General features: G+C 44.4%; 1 protein-coding gene and 1 long non-coding RNA gene across 17 annotated transcripts in view; both read right to left on the bottom strand.

Moving 5' to 3' along the window:
• Nucleotides 1–16291, bottom strand: part of mppe1 (metallophosphoesterase 1) — a 79090-nt gene that overhangs the window by 51224 nt on the left and 11575 nt on the right. The gene's annotated exons all lie outside the window — the stretch shown is intronic.
• Nucleotides 38–14767, bottom strand: LOC146275321 (uncharacterized). 3 transcript variants are annotated; one of them, XR_014766360.1, is made up of 6 exons: nucleotides 12789–14767; nucleotides 7023–7098; nucleotides 3084–3141; nucleotides 1512–2864; nucleotides 971–1130; nucleotides 38–705 (listed from the first exon to the last, which is right to left on the bottom strand). It is a non-coding gene; the product is annotated as an uncharacterized LOC146275321 (long non-coding RNA). The 3 variants fall into 3 exon arrangements; XR_014766361.1 differs by lacking the exon at nucleotides 1512–2864 and having other exon boundaries at nucleotides 971–1206; XR_014766359.1 differs by lacking the exon at nucleotides 1512–2864.

Here is a 16291-nt window from a genome sequence, read left to right as displayed (position 1 = left end):
AAATCAGCCGTATTTCATTTGACCTCTGGATTGGCTCTGATTCAGATCCATTTCGGTTCCAAATATGCTATGAGAAATTACAAATTAAATGTTAACATCTGTGTTTTAACAAAGCCATATACTGCCAACTTCCCCTAATTCATTTTAACAGCTGTGAAACGTAATCAAATGTAACAGTGACGTTTTTTGTTTTGTATAGCATTGTCATTTTTATCAAATATAAAAGCATTTACTAAGAATCTATGAAGCAATGTTAGTATTGTGTACTTCTACTCATTACAAACAAGTTATTTTAAATGCACCCTTTTATTATAAATAAATAGGAATTCATAAAAAAATACATAGGAATTCATCAAATAGAAAGAAAAAAAATGCATTATTGGCTACAGTGAAATGTATATATTTTAAATTCAAGTGTGAATCAATTTGTACAGTGTTTAACCCAAGAAGTAAAGTACAATTAAGATCTAAATAGTGGCAGTCAACATTAATAAGTTACACATTCTTAAAAATTGATCAAATAAATTACACACTTTTCACAAATGACACAAAAATGACCTCAACATTAGTGTTCTGGTATTGCAGCCATGGCACGTTCTTTCCGACCACCTCCACGGTCAGAGGCCAGATTGAACCATCTGATGGCGTGCCTTGAAATGTCGTCATCAGATGCCGTTTGTGAGACATGACACTTACGTACAGCACCTAACAAAACAAGTTACATACAATAATCAACGTCTTACAATGTTTGTGTTACAAGCTCAATGTCAACAAATATCATATTTCAATCTTTATTAAATTAGTTAATTTATATCTAGCTTTTGGAAGCCTATGCTGCTTTGTAGAAAGGTGTCTTCTAATGACTAACATGTACAGTGTTCATGTTAGCCTAAAGGTGAATGGTCATTACTATACAATGAAATTATAAGCATATGCAACATATATTGAATCTCTTTACTAATTTACTTACGTAGGAGCACAGCCTTTGTTGTCATCTGGCTAAAAGATCTTTTTCCGTTCTTCCCTTTCCAGTTAATCTTCTTAGCAACAGAGTAAGAAAAAATGTGTGCCAGAATGTTCCACGTTACTCATTTTGCATCATGTCCACCAATGGCTGCTAGAGCAGAAATCTATTTTGAAACAAAATAATTTTGTCACCTTTACAGAAAATTCTATGGAACAGCAAATAAGGAACCTCAGAACCGACTGCAAAACAAAAAGATCAAACCCTTAGAACTGTGGTTCCCAACCCTGGTCCTCAGGGAACCCCTGTCCTGGATGTTTTTCATGTTTCCTTTTTCCAAAACAGCTGATTCAAAGGAATAAGTCGTTATCCAGCACTGCAGAAGCCTACTTATGACCATTCATTTCAATCAGGTGTGTTGGAGCAGGGAAACATCTAAAACATGCAGGGGTCCAGGGTTGGGAAACACTGGTGACCACCCTTAAACAGTCCATCTAGTTACCATACCATTAAGATCTATTAAATATGAAATATTAATGAGTCATACCATGTTCTGTTTGAGCCTGGCATTTGTTTAATCTTGAAGCCAATGTTCAAGTTCAGTCACCTCTCCAAGACTGCTCAGTGGGAAATGTAAGGTCTCTGGGGCCGGTTGCACAAAACACCTTAAGTTTTTTTGTAAGTATGACACTTACGGGTAAATTTCTCCTTAGCTAAGGGATTTACTTAAGGGGGTTGCACAGAATCCCTTAAATGATTTCCTTAGCTTAGGTGAAACGTTAAGGGATTTACTACATTTAACGTGATTTTACAGCAGTAAAATTCGACCGTTTTCACGGTGACCGCATTGTTTGGTTGTATCTAGTGCGTCACCTTCGTAGCTAGAGCTAGCTAGTAGCTAGCTTATACACCTACGAAAAGAAGGCAAGAAAACCCAATTGGGCAGAGGAGGAAAATATTGTGCTTCTACAGGAATTCAAAAAAGAAAGCGCATACTAAAACGTAAATTTGATCCACAAATAACTTCAAACAAAAAACAACGTTTTTTGGGAACGTACGATTGTAGGACGAAATTGCATCGAAATTGCATCAAAAATAAACCTCAATAAGTTTGGTGAAGCGGTCAATTCAAGAAATAAAACATATATGCTAGAGCTAGCTATGATAACTTGACTGTTATGTCCAAATAAGAGATAACCAATTTCAGGAGGGAGTCCAATTAAACAGGAGATATCAACTTTACTCATAGCATAGGGCTTGTTGCTACTCAGTAGCCTAACGTTTTTAAAAAGTGAGCGCTAGCCTACAGTACTTCTTAGGTAGCTATGCTAACTAGATCAAAATGAGATCAACAATTACATTGCATTTACCGGAATGAGTCTATACTATATTTATATTATAACTACTATATTTACAGCAGTAGCCGACGCATAAATAGTAGCTATTTATGTTTAGACTACAGCACAGTAGCTTAACAGAGTGACATAGGTGTGGGATGGGTTTATTTATCTCCATAAACGCAGCCATGTTGCGGTAAAGAATAAGTCAGAGGTACCTTAAGTTTTCTTCCTTACTTTGTTTGCTAAGGTCTTTCGTGCAACGCTCCTTAAGGGATTTCTTAAGTATAAGACAAAGTTATGGAGAAAACCTTAAATACTTAAGGGAACATTTAAGGAAAATACTTAAGGGTGCTTTGTGCAACCGATTATATTTTAAGGAAACCTTAACTCTGTCTTTAAGGAAAATCTTAACTTAAGGTGCTTTGTGCAACCGGCCCCTGGCATCTCTGGTTGGGACACACTGTTCTCCATCCTCCCAGCTAGACTGTTGACTACTGCAGTAAGTTGTGACTGCTGATGCTTGATTTGTTCCAGCAGTGTTAATATGTGTAGTTCAGCAACTTTCAAAAGCACAAGAGAACAAAGTTTCAGCCTTCTGTGCTTGTGATGTATATTTTGTAAGCATCTTTTTCAATTTGAAATATTCGATGCGCTGTCATTTGGAATGTTAAAGAATGTTATGAGGACAACCTGTGAGGTTATGCTGGATTTTACAACGGCATGGAACGCGATATAGCCAATCACAATCAAGGATGGGAACAACCAGTTTTAGAACTCACCTTAACCAATTAAGACGGGGTGATGGGCTGGTGCAGGTTTGGTGACCACTCTGATATGCTGAAGACAAAGACAGAAATATACAATATAGTTTGATTGGACCTAGCCACAAGACTGATAGAAAACACATCAAGTAATATGCACATATACATCATATTGTATGTATGTTACTGTACGTGCACCATGTACTAAGACACAGACCCAGAATAGGCTCCAGAACAAATTAAAAGGGGAGGCTTTTTTCACCCCCTCCTTGAGTCACCACCTTACCGCGGTGGAGGGGTTTGCGTGTCCTAGTGATCCTGGAAGCTATGTTGTCGGGGGCTTTATGCCCCTGGTAGGGTCACCCAAGGCAAACAGGTTCCAGGTGAAAGACCAGACAAAGCGTGGCTCAAAAAGACAACCATGAAGAAAAACATTAATGGTTCTCAGTTGCCCCTGCCCGGAAGCGGGTCACCGGGGCCCCCCCCCTGGAGCCAGGCCCGGGGGTAGGGCTCGATGGCGAGCGCCTGGTGGCCGGGCCTTTTCCCATGGGGCCCGGTCGGGCACAGCCCGAAGAGACAACGTGGGACCCTCTTCCAGTAGGCTCACCATCCGCAGGAGGGGTCATGGGGGTCGGGTGCAGTGTGAGACGGGCGGCGGCCGAAGGCGGGGGCCTTGGCGGTCCGATCCTCGGCTGCAGAAGCTAGCTTTAGGGACGTGGAATGTCACCTCGCTGGCGGGAAAGGAGCCTGAGCTGGTGCGCGAGGTAGAGAGTTTCCGGCTAGATATAGTCGGCCTCGCCTCGACGCACAGCATAGGCTCCGGAACCAGTCTCTTGAGAGGGGCTGGATTCTCTTCCACTCTGGAGTTGCCCTTGGTGAGAGGCGTCGAGCTGGGGTGGGAATACTTGTTTCCCCTCGGTTCGGCGCCTGTACATTAGGGTTCACCCCGGTGGACGAGAGGGTAGCCTCCCTCCGCCTTCGGGTAGGGGGACGGGTCCTCACTGTCGTTTGTGCTTATGCACCAAACGGCAGCTCAGAGTACCCGCCCCTTTTGGAGTCTCTGGGGGGGGTGCTGGAAAGCGCTCCTCCCGGGGATTCCCTTGTCCTCCTGGGGGACTTCAATGCTCATGTGGGCAATGACAGTGAGACCTGGAGGGGCGTGATTGGGAGGAACGGCCCCCCCGATCTGAACCCCAGTGGTGTTTTGTTGTTGGACTTCTGTGCTAGACACGGCTTGTCCATAACGAACACCATGTTCAAGCATAAGGGTGTTCATATGTGCACCTGGCACCAGGACACCCGAGGTCTCAGTTCGATGATCGACTTTGTAGTCGTGTCGTCGGACTTGGGGCCGCATGTCTTGGACACTCGGGTGAAGAGAGGGGCGGAGCTGTCAACTGATCACCACCTGGTGGTGAGTTGGCTTCGATGGTGGGGGAAGATGCCGGTCAGGCCTGGCAGGCCCAAACGTAATGTGAGGGTCTGCTGGGAACGGCTGGCGGAAAATTCTGTCAGAAGGAGCTTCAACTCCCACCTCCGGGAGAGCTTCGATCATGTCTCGGGGGGAGCCGGGACATTGAGTCCGAATGGGCCATGTTCCCGGCCTCCATTGTTGAAGCGGCTGACCGGAGGCCCCGGTGGTGGACTCCGGAGGTGAGGGATGCCGTCAAGCTGAAGAAGGAGGCCTATCGGACTTTATTGGCTGGTAGGACTCCTGAGGCAGCTGATGTGTACCGGCAGGTCAAGCGGTATGCGGCTTTGGCGGTCGCGGAGGCAAAAACCCGGCCATGGGAGGAGTTCGGCGAGGCCATGGAGAATGACTTCCGAACGGCTTCAAAAAGGTTCTGGACCACCATCCGGCGGCTCAGGAGGGGGAAGCAGTGCTCTGTCAACACTATACGGTGCGGATGGTGCGCTGCTGACCTCGACAGGGGACGTCCTGGATCGGTGGAAGGAATACTTCGAAGACCTCCTTAATTCCACCAACACGCTTTCCGACGTGGAGGCAGAGTCTGGGGACATCGGGGGGGGCCCTTCTATCTCTGGGGCGGAGGTCACCGAGGTGGTTAAAAAGCTCCGTGGTGGCAGGGCCCCTGGGGTGGATGAGGTCCGCCCAGAGTTCCTTAAGGCTCTGGATGTTGTAGGGCTGTCTTGGTTGACACGACTCTGCAACATCGCGTGGACATCGGGGACAGTGCCTCTGGACTGGCAGACCGGGGTGGTGGTTCCCCTCTTTAAAAAGGGGGACCGGAGGGTGTGCTCCAACTTTAGTAGGATCACACTCCTCAGCCTCCCTGGGAAAGTCTATTCAGGGGTCCTGGAGAGGAGGGTCCGTCGGATTGTCGAACCTCGGATTCAGGAGGAGCAATGTGGTTTTCGTCCTGGCCGTGGAACAGTGGACCAGCTCTATACCCTCCGCGGAGTCATGGAGGGTACATGGGAGTTCGCCCAACCAGTCTACACATGTTTTGTGGATTTGGAAAAGGGGTTCGACCGTGTCCCTCGGGGCTCATGTGGGGGGTGCTCCGAGAGTATGGGGTACCTGATTCCCTGATCGGGGCTGTCTGGTCCCTGTACAACCGGTACCAGAGTTTGGTCCGCATTGCCGGTAGTAAGTCGAACTTGTTTCCGGTGAGGGTTGGACTCCGCCAGGGCTGCCCTATGTCACCGATTCTGTTCATTACCTATATGGCCAGAATTTCTAGGCATAGCCAGGGTGTTGAGGGGGTCCGGTTTGGTGACCTCAGGATCGGGTTGCTGCTTTTTGCAGATGATGTGGTCCTGTTGGCTTCATCGGGCCGCGACCTTCAGCTCTCACTGGAGCGGTTCGCAACCGAATGTGAAGCGGCTGGGATGCGAATCAGCACCTCCAAATCTGAGGCCATGGTAATCGACCGGAAAAGGGTGGAGTGCCATCTCCGGGTCAGGGAGGAGATCCTGAACCAAGCGGAGGAGTTCAAGTATCTCGGGGTCTTGTTCACGAGTGAGGGAAGAATGGAGCGCGAGGTCGACAGTGCGGCGTCCGCAGTGATGCGGGCTCTGCATCGGTCCGTCGTGGTGAAGAAGGAGCTGAGTCGAAAGGCGAAGCTCTCTATTTACCAGTCGATCTACGTTCCTACCCTCACCTATGGTCACGAACTATGGGTAGTGACCGAAAGAACGAGATCGCGAATACAAGCGGCCTAAATGAGCTTTCTCCGCAGGGTGTCCGGGCTCTCCCTTAGAGATAGGGTGAGAAGCTCGGTCATCCGGGAGGGGCTCAGAGTAGAACCGCTGCTCCTCCGCGTCGAGAGGAGCCAGCTGAAGTGGCTCGGGCATCTGATTAGGATGCCTCCTGGACGCCTCCCTGGTGAGGTGTTCCGGGCACGTCCCACTGGGAAGAGGCCCCGGGGAAGACCCAGGACACGCTGGAGGGACTATGTCTCTCGGCTGGCCTGGGAACGCCTCGGGGTCCCCCAGGAAGAGCTGGTGGAAGTGGCCGGGGAGAGGGAAGTCTGGGCCTCCCTGCTTAGGTTGCTGCCCCCGCAACCCGATCCCCGGACAAGCGGCAGATGATGGACGGATGGTCTTTTTTCACAAGGGGGACACGCATTTACAAAGCATGTATGAGAGTCAAAATAAGAGCAGTCGTGCATATTCTGCAGGAAAGTGTAGCCATCTTGATATTTAATTTATGCCAATGCCAGTAATTCTTATTTATTCTTTAACAAAATTATTTTTGGAAGGGGCACAGCATTCCATTTGGGGGGGCATTGCCCCCCAATACCCCCCCTTGGCTGGAACAGACAATCCTTGATGGATTGTCAATCAATTAATGGGTTTTAATATTGGTTTGTACTAATAATAAATCTGCTACTGTAATTAGCATGATACTAATAAACATAGTTTGACAACTTTCAGCCTTCTGTGCTTGTGATGTACATTTTGTAAGCAACAGGGTGGAAAGGTTTATCTCACCATAACCAATTAAGACGGGGTGATGGGTTGGTGCAGGTTTGGTGACTGGTGACACTCTTGGTGACACTCTGATATGCTGAAGACAGAGAGAGAAAAGTTTGATTGGACCGAGCCAAAGACTGATAGAAAACACATCAAGTAATATGCACATATTAATCATATTGTATGTATGTTACTGTATGTGCACAATTTACTAAGACACAGACCGTTACACTGGCTAAATTAGGACCCTTGGCTGGAACAGACAATCCTTTAGAAGGAAAACTGACCATGTTTTATTAGTTTGTACTAATAATAAATCTGCTACTGTAATTAGCATGATACTAATAAACATAGTTTGTCAAGTTACTAGCTATATTTTTGATAGGCCAACTATCCACATGCCATATACAAGTAGTTATCATTCCTGGAAACTACCTATAACTCAATTTATTGTACATGAGATGGCTAAAGCTGGAATTAAAGTGAAGGGACACATTATCTACCATTGAATCTCTCCAAAAGCTTCCCCGGTTACTAAGGGTGCTTTCACACCTGACATGTTTGGTCCGTTTCAATCGGACCATGGTCCGTTTTTTCTGAAAGTCCGGTTCGTTTGGAGAGGTGAGAACACGCATTCGAACTCTGGTGCGGACCAAACAACCGAACCATGGTCCCCCCAAAAAGACGGGACTCGGTCCAGTTCCAAGTGAACCATGGTTCGGTTTGCTTTAGGTGTGAACGTAATTGGACTTAATATTGACCTATTCCAGGAAGCAAACCAAAATGTAGTGCATTGTGGGTTCAAAACAAAAGTTGACACATGGTGGTGGAGACAACTGCGCCGCTTATCAACAAAATGAGTTGAGGGCAAACGTGGGGAAATGACAAGGTTAGCGCTCTTCTGCAAATATGGGCCGACGAAGAAATAGGAAGGATGCTGGTGGAGACGCACAAAGTATTCAAACTGTTCAGTGAAAAACTGAAAGAAAAGGGCATTGAGCGCACAGGCGAGCAATGCCGATTGAAGGTCAAAAAACGTAGGCAGCAATATATTAAAGTGCGCGATGTTCTCAGGAAAAGTGGTAGCTCTGGGGAGGAAAAAAACTAATTCCCGTGGTTTGATGACATGGATAAAATCCTGGGTACAAGGCCAACCAGCAACCCTAAACACGTGGTTGAGTCCTACATTCACGAAAGGCCTTCTACATCTACTTCTCCCAGTCCTTCACCAACGGAGGAGGATAATGGCTCCGCTGATACCGAGTGAGGTGATAGAGATTGTCTTTTTTTGGTCCTTTTTGTTAAGGGTATACCAGTCCCAAGGGGGGAAGTAATTCAATGTATAAATAAATAAATGAGCTTAAACCGCTATTGAAATGCATTTGAAACATTTGTCTATGGACACATGTCCAGTGTTAAAGTGACCAGTGCTTTGGTGTTAGAGGGAAAGCGAGGGGAGTGCATGTCTATTTAGGCTGTAGATGGTATGGGCAGACATTAATTGGCTACTGTATGCTATGTACTATGCATTAAATTAGTTTATTACTTTAGTACTCACATGTTAAGTATTAATTGGTTGGAGACATCTTGACATGTTAATTTTGACAAGAGCTCAATGAGACATTTTCCCTTCATTTACAGGGGCTACTGCAAGCGGGGCTGCATCCTGTGACACAGATTTCAGCAGGTCTGCTGAGGTTGAGCAGAGCACAAGGAGTGGAATTAACCATTCAAAGATGGTTATTCCTGGTGCTCAATCCCGAAAAAGAAAGGCAAAGTCAGATCGGGGTAATAGTGGTCTACACGAATATCTGGCTCAACTACAGAGGCAGCAGGAAGAGATGAATAAGGCCGATCAAATTCATCAACAGCAGGAGAGGGCTGACTTGGAAAATCTCATGATAATGCAACAGGAAGCTGAAGACCGTCAGTTCAAAGCAATGCAAGAACAGCAGCAAGCCACCACTCAAATGTTTTTACAACTAATGGGGACTTTTATGAATGCTTCATTTCCTGCACAACCACTGCGCCCACCAGTCCCCCACTGTATTCCTACAGCTCCAATGATGCCCCCCAGTACCTGGCCCATGACCCAGCCACCCAACACACCACCATCTATGACCCACCCACACATCCCACCAGCACCCTTTACACAGCCACACATTCCACCAGCACCCTTTACACAGCCACGCATTCCACCAGCACCCTTTACACAGCCACACATTCCACCAGCACCCTTTACACAGCCACGCATTCCACCAGCACCCTTTACACAGCCACACATTCCACCAGCACGATTTACACAGCCACACATTCCACCATCGATGACCAAGCAACATACAGGTCATCCCATGTTCCTTGAGGGCGAAGCTGGAAGTCCAGGTTCTTCATCTGGCTCACTCAACAACAGTGTGTCCAGTGTCTCTTCAGTTGACCATGATGTAAATGAGGGCCTACATTTTCATGAGTTGTAGGCTGGATATATTACATGGGTATGTTTTATAACATGTATTCTTATAACTAAATGCTACAATGTTCCTATTATGTGCACTTGTTCCAGGAAACCAAACTTCATATTTTATTTATATTTTTCCCTAGCTGACACTTGTCATTCCCATGTAAAGCTGTTTTTACGATTTCAAAATTTAAAGTTGTTTGAAGTGTTTCATAAAAGTTGACAGAGTCTGTACATTTCTGTTTTGCACTTTATTTTACAATTATAAAATTGTAAGGTTGTTGATGTCTTGCATTGTCCATAATGTGCAAACATTTTTAATAGGAACCTTATAAGAAATATTTTTTGTAATTCATATAACATAGTCTTTTATAACTTTGTAAGAATAAACATTCTTCAAGTTATTGTTCTCCCTTTGCCTGATCTTATGAATAACAAACTCACGCCGGAACTTCACCAGATCATAAATTGAATTGTTCAAACAAAACAACATTGAAATACATGTTTTTTGTAACTGATTTCAATTAGGTAATTACATGGAAATGTAATTCCCAAAATTCCAGTAGCATATAACTATTTACTATTCTTCTTTAACAGTCAACCTAAACAAATTAGCTACAACAGAAGGTTAACACAATATATTAACATAGAAAAGGTTTGATTACGTCTGCTCACATTGCAGTGCTCCCACATTAACGATACTGTATTGATGTTAGCAAATTGTCCAGTTCCCAGGGTGATACTGATTCTCATACACACACAGATGCACTCACTTACATGCATGCACATACATAAACGCACACACGCATACAAGACTACTTTTTGTGTGGAAATGGCAGTGGTGATTGCTGCATAAATGAAGGTGGCACTGAAAATCTACAACCTTCCAAAATATGCACACAATGCATTCCTAGTGTGGCGACTCTGGTTTGCCTGATTTTAATTCTGTAGGTCAGCATCTTCGTGTTCTTCATCATCTGCAGCATCTCCAGGTTCTTCATCTCCCTCAAGTTCTACATTGAATTGTTCGCTGTGGATTTCAAAAAAATTGTGTAGAACACAACGTGCAGAGATTATATAGGGGACCAGGGAAATGTGTCCGTCACATCTTTTAAGAAGACATCTCCATCTGCCTTTTAAGCGCCCAAAGGCCCTCTCCACTGTCGTTCTTGCTTGACTGAGCCTAAAGTTGAAGTTTGTCTGCTCAGGTGTTATGCCTCTGCCCTCTGGAAATGGCTTCATAAGCCACGGCAGAAGTGGGTAAGCAGCATCACCAAGAATGACCAGAGGCACATCCACTTCTTCGAAAATCTCAGTCCATCCCGGTAACAATGTGCCATTTTGGCTTTGTTCATACAGAGAGGAGTTGGCCAAAACTCGGGCATCATGGACTTTGCCTGGCCAGCCCACATTGATGTCCCAAAATGTCATCTTATGGTCCACTACACCTTGCAGGATGACTGAATAGAAACCTTTCCAGTTATAATAGTCAGCGGGGTCATCAGCTGGAGCCAGGATGCCAATGTGTGTCCCATCTATTGCCCCGACCACCTGCGGGAACCCCCATCTATCGCGGTAGCCCTGTACTATCATCCTCAACTCAGCAGCAGATTGTGTCTTTATGTATTGTGGTTTCATTACTTCATTTATGGCTGTCACAACCTCTTGTGTAATCATGCAGGCAGTGGATAAGCCGACTCCAAACAAGTGAGAGATGGATCTGAATTCCAAGTTAGTTGCCAACCTCCAGAGACAAATAGCTACTCTTAGCTCCACAGGGACAGGGTGTCTGTATCGGGTGTTCTGGTGTGTTAGGCTGGGCCGCAGGATGTGACACAGGTGCAAGAAGGTGCCTCTTTTCATTCGGAAATTGACTAACCAATCTCTGTCAGTCCAGGTGTCGTTAATGTGTTGCCACCAACTACAGGGACGGGGATAGATCCACATGCTTCTGTAGAGACACATCATACTATTTGATTAATTAATTTATTAATGGTAGAACTCTGTAAATAACTGGCTAGTAGGGATGGGTATCATTAAGAGTTTATCGATAATATGACTCTTATCGCAGAGTACCTGTGCTATTGCTAAACAGTTGTTTTAAAAAATATATTATTTTTAAATTATGAATTAAGTTACTCATCCTGTAGCCTACTCCTGCTGCTGATGTGCCGCTAGTAGCGGCGAGGGAGTGTGTGTGGGCTTATGTAAACATATGTGTGTTTGTGTGTTGAGGAGATATGCCCCAAACAGAACGTCAGTAATATTAAACTACTGTAATATCCATCCCTACTGGCTAATTTACTTTTTTGCAGTTTAATACATGTGACGTTGAATAAAAATACCTCACTCGTCTTCTGTGTAATAAGTACACCGTGAACGTTTTGTAGGCGTCCATAAGGGCCCGCCTTCTCCTTCGGTACTCTCTCGGACTTCTCCGAATGTTGTGAAGGTATTGCACATATCGTCTCGAGATGCGCTCGTGTTCGTAGTCCGTTCTTATTCGGTTGTAACACCATATCGAAATAATTAACGATAGTATGACAATCGTAATACGGTGCTGATGCTCCATTGTCCGTGACAATATGATTAGAAAGTGAATTTCCCTCGGAAATGTTCTATCCAATAGATAAACAACCTGTACGACCTCGTCATCATTTTTTACAAACATTGTTTTTTTTACAAACGTTAGTTCGCTTAAAAAGGACCGTGTGAACACTAACCGGACTCAATGAAAAATGCAACAAAGTAGCAACTCATCCACTGATTCGGACCAAGCAAACGGACTATAGGTGTGAAAGCACCCTAAGTAATGGCTTTGATGACCAACTGCCAAAATAAACGTTTCCTCGGTCTATTGAGTTTTTTAATACGAATGTTTTGATAACTGTATCTAGTACAATGCTGTGACATTACGTTTTTTTATTCCTAACGAGTGTCGAGAGCTGTGTTACGGCTACTGTACTGTAGCCGGTCGATATTGGCACCCTACTGTACAGTACAGCAGTCGGCTACATTGGATTTACATGATACAGTAGCCTACTGTACTAGCTAGTATCCTGTTGGCCTCTACCATGGTACAATGTAGCCTATGTGTAATTGGTGAGGATTCAATAACTGGCAACATAGTTAACTAACTAGAATATAAAGTTAACGTTAGCTCTATACTACCAATATTACGGCTAAATTGTCTACGGTACATTTGGTCTTGTAGATGAATTAAAAGAAAGATAATCTTGCTCTGTATGTGTTTTTTTGTAATATTTTGTTTAACATTATTTGGGAAAATACATTGGCATTAAAACAACATTAAACTAAGTGTAACTTACCAATACAGACGGTCTGCTGGCTGGACGATTCTTCTTTGACAGTTGACCAACGTCTCAAAAGCTTAATGTATGTATATTCTCGAGCTTGGGTCAGCGCGAGCATCAGCTGCGCGTATCCATCGTTACAAACGCGTTTTGGATCTGGTGAGGAGTCGTTAAGTGAGTGAGAATATAACATAATAGACGAATATTTTTTAATATGCAAACTATTTTTAAAGGCCAGAATTCCAATCATTTTTATGTTTGGGAAAGTGTCAAACGTTTTTTGTGCCAAGTAGTATATACTATACTCAATTTTCGAATCTGTTTCGAAAGCGGGCCTGTTCCGTAGAATGATACTAAGATTGTAGCACTTGTATCAAATCTGGAGCGGATCCGCAAAACGGATGCGACTGTGGTGCCAGTATGGTACTCCGACTCCGTTACGGATGGGCGGGCCGCCGGATAGGACGGATTAATTAGCATTTCTGTTGCCTTTATGGTTCTCCGAAGGCTGGGGGTGCTGAAAACAATTCACCGCCAGAACAGTAGGTGGAGAAGCGTTTTTTTTGTCGAAAACACGTTGCTTTGTTGCGTCTTTGTAAGTTAGAAATCGTCGTTGTTTATCTCCCACCTCTCATCACACGTGTGACACTCTTACCAGCTGTCACTAGTCAGACGATGAGTGCAGCAGGTGCAGTAACATAATATTATATTAAAGACAAACTCAAGGCCCGCCGCGTCATTTTATGTGGCCCGCGGAAGATTAATGGGCTATTGAAATAAGTCTGCTGCTTTACGCTGCTTTACAGCGTGCATTGACCATAAACGACATCTCTCACCATGCATTTCAATTGTGTTACGGCAAAGTGACGACATCCCGCCTCTAGAAAGCAGTGTATGCACATCAGTGTTAAACGCAAAGTTTAACTGGGTGAAGGCGAGCATGGTTTGAATGACAGCACTCCAATGCAGCCGGTTCTGCGAACGTACCCCATGTGCATTTTCAGCCAAGGTCCTCGGGCATTCAACCCAAGTTGGTATCGCTCTCGAACTTGGTTAGAGTACTCAGCCAAGCTAGCATGTTTCTGCTTCCCTTATCGACAATTTGGAGCCAGCAATGATGAAGACATCACCTTCATTAGACAAGGTTTTACCTAGGCTATTGGATAATGGCAATGTTTATTTTACATAAAGCTCAAAAAGCTATTCTGCGTTCAGATGAAGGGCAAAACAAGTTTTGCTCTTGCGCTATGCGCGCTTGCATTTTGTCACCAAACACTGAGAAAAATGTGCAAATGTATCCTCCAAGAAAAACAGCAGATTGTCCAAGAATTAAAAGGCGGACTTAAATTGCAGCATAATATGCCCTATGTTCACAAAAGCTACAACAAAAACACCATGTTTTTACATCGTTACTGACGTTACATCGTAGTTACAACTGGCCCTTTGACGGCAACCATGCTGATGTGGCCCTCGGTGAAAATGGGTTTGACACCCCTGCAATATAGACAAGGCTCTGGTTTTGTGAATTCATTTCTCCACCAAGTGTATAATCCAATGTGAAAAATGATAAACAAAAAGACTGATATAATTGGAAACAAAAAGATCCATACAAACTGGCTACAGTCAAAACTACAATGTAGCCTACTACTCTAGGTCACTAAACTGTGGCAGTCAGTGCACAGACAACAAACTCACGTTTCTGAATTCGCTAGAGTAGAGCATAAACTAGCTCACAATAAAATTTCTCTCCAAGAAGTTGTCATCACAGACGTCTTTCAAAAAGACGACCTTAGAGAAAACGCCTTTCTGTCGAAGTCGGAAATGATGTCGTTTGGAAATGATGTCGTAGCGGACCAATCACGGCCAAGGGGTATCCGTCGCGTACAGCACGGCACGACGGATCGACAGGAATTTAAACGGTGCACGGGAAAGGTCTCCGTCGGCCCCGCAGACGACGGAGAGGGCGTTTTAGGGCGTTCCAACTATGCGTAGGCCCTTCCCATGTGTCCGTAATCGTATAGTACGGAGTAGCATATAACGGCCTTAGCCGGATCCGGTGTTACGTCCCAACTGGTTCCCAATTTAACTGGTTCCCCAGCTGTGCGTGCACCTATCAGTCTGCCTCTGTCACCAGATTCGTCACAAATTCACAAACATATTACTGGCGATTTTCAAGTCGGATCTCATATTTGCTGCGGCAAATATGAAAGTAGGCCTATAGGCTACGTGCGCACTACATTAGGCTACCATTCGCGACAAAATAAATGGAGACAAAATAAAACATTTGCAGACTCGCATGAAGTGGGATTCGATCGCACTAGAGTAAAAACATAAACGCACCAAAGTCCGTTGACTAACACCATGAGCTATATCAGCTCACAAAATGTGAGAGAACCGTTAGGTATTTCTTAACTACATTGGCCTTCAGGTAACATTTTGAATTGGCGTCTTCTGATTCAACTGGTTCCCATAGACACTACCCGAATGTAGGCTTACTATGCACGTATTTGGGGTTGTTTCGAGGCAATAGCCGTATTTTCCACGACATCACAGCTCCCTCTGACACCACATATTACAAATTCATACTAAGAACGTCGCTGCTAACCCAGACAATACGATAAAAATACGCGTAACACAACATGGAAACATTCGTTTCCTATGCGATTTCGTGTAGCCTATTGCTGAGTGTTTCTTCGCTATATCTTTTGAAATCAATTCATTTCATAATTGTATATTCTGAACAAATGGTGGTTGTGGTTAATATGGCTATTGCCTTGAGACAACTCCAAATACGTGATGAGTAGCCTACATTCTGGTAGTGTCTACGGTAACTAGTTGATTCAGAAGAACCTAAACAACTTGTTGCCTGAAGGCCAACGTAGTTAATCAAGTTGTGACTGAGTTGCTGAATTACTCACGTGCTCCAGTAGCTTACGGTGTAATGCACAGGATTGGCACTTTGGATGTGTTTTTGCTCGTGGGATCGAAGACCACTCGAATCTTTTATTTTCTTAGTTTCCATTTATTATGGCGTGAATGGCTGTAATGTAGTGCTCAGTACATTTGTTCAGAATATACAATTATGAAATGAATTGATTTCAAAAGATATAGCGAAGAAACACTCAGCAATAGGCTACACGAAATCGCATAGGAAACGAATGTTTCCATGTTGTGTTACGCGTATTTTTATCGTATCGTCTGGGTTAGCAGCTACGTTCTTAGTATGAATTTGTAATATGTGGTGTCAGAAGCAGCTGGGATGTCGTGGAAAATACGGCTATTGCCTCGAAACAACCCCAAATACGTGCATACTAAGCCTACATTCGGGTAGTGTCTATGGGAACCAGTTGAATCAGAAGAAGCCAATTCAAAATGTTACCTGAAGGCCAATGTATTTAAGAAATACCTAACGATTCAATCATATTTAGTGAGCTGGTATAGCTCGTGGTGTTAGTCAACAGACTGTGGTACGTTTATGGTTTTACTCTAGTGCGATCGAATCCCACTTCATGCGAGTC

Source organism: Hypomesus nipponensis, chromosome 8 (genome assembly GCF_054491055.1).
Source record: "Hypomesus nipponensis isolate SF chromosome 8, ASM5449105v1, whole genome shotgun sequence".
Classification (NCBI taxonomy): domain Eukaryota; kingdom Metazoa; phylum Chordata; class Actinopteri; order Osmeriformes; family Osmeridae; genus Hypomesus; species Hypomesus nipponensis.
Note: the sequence above shows the minus strand (reverse complement) of the source record. Positions and strands in the feature narration are given on the sequence as shown.